We start from the raw sequence: 1,285 nt of genomic DNA, 5'->3' as shown, positions 1-1,285 counted from the left end.
GTGACACGGGGCAGGGGCGGAGAGCCCTCTAGGTGCGGCTCCTCTGTGGCACTTTACCGTGTTCTATTTTATTTCATTGGTACCTCACGCGTTGCGCCGGGCGGCTCATTCGGAGACATGCGCCGGCTCTCACAGCGCCCCGCCCGCCGCCGCTCCCCGGGGCCCTCCCCGCTGCTCTCGGGAGATCGCACACCGCAGGCGGCCCAAGCCCCGTCCCGCCGACGGCGCTCGCCACCCGCCGCCCGCCGCCGCGTTCTCCCGCTGCCTACCGGCACGAAGCGGCGCTGCCGATGACGGAGCCGATGCGCGGCTGCCACGCCGCTTTCCCCGCGCCTCAGGGCCGGCGGCTTCGGCCCCACAGGGCGGCGTCCCCGCATCCGGGCCAGCCCGCAGAGCTCCTGCCGCCGCCGCCGCCGCCCCCCGACTGAGGGGCCGCGACGCCGGTGCCCCCTTTTATACTCCGCACCCCCCTTTTCCCGCCACTGCCGCGCTGGGCTCCCCCCGCCTCAAAACCGCCCAGAAGCGCCCAAGGCGGGAACGGCGCAGCCGCGACGGTGCCTCAGAGAAGCTCTTTTAGTGACACGGGGCAGCGGCCACCCCTCCTGCAGTACCTTTATTGTACCTCTTTTGCCCTGCTCAGCATTTTATTCCCTTTACACCTCTCAGCCTTTCCCGTGCTGCTCTTTTTACCCAGCAGCGCCGCCCCGCCCTGGGGCCCTCGGTGCAGCTGTTTTAGTGACACGGGGCAGCGGCCACTCCTGCGGCAATACCTTTACAGTATTTCTTAGAGCACTGTCAATATTTTAGTCCGCTCACACTTCCCAGCCTTTCCCGTGCTGCTCTTTTTAACAAGCACCGCCGTCCCGACGGTCCCGCGGTGCAGCTCTTTTAGTGACACGGGGCAGCAGCCACCCTGCTGCAGTACCTTTTGAATATTTCTTAGACCACTGTGCTCTCCTTCTCACCCCCAACACAGGGGGACCAGGATGGACACTTGAAGCACGGCCAGCACAGCATCAAGGACCTCTGCAGGAGCCACGGCCCTAAAGACTCACGATGGCACTGAACAACTGTGCATCCTGCCAACGTCACAGCTCTTAACTGGCCCCAGGCTGGGATGAGGCACTCGGTTCTGCAGCTTGCGCCCAGTCCCACCTGCATCTGTCATCGCTGGCCGCATTAGTGAGATCTGGGCCCACCACTGAGGATCAGGTAGGCCTGTGAATTGCTAGAACCACAGTAACTCCCTATGTCTTGAAACCCAGGAACAAACAGGACACATGCG

This window comes from Aphelocoma coerulescens, chromosome 7, assembly GCF_041296385.1.
Source record: "Aphelocoma coerulescens isolate FSJ_1873_10779 chromosome 7, UR_Acoe_1.0, whole genome shotgun sequence".
NCBI classification, from domain to species: domain Eukaryota; kingdom Metazoa; phylum Chordata; class Aves; order Passeriformes; family Corvidae; genus Aphelocoma; species Aphelocoma coerulescens.
The sequence above is the reverse complement of the archived record's forward strand: the minus strand, read 5'-3'. Positions refer to the sequence as shown.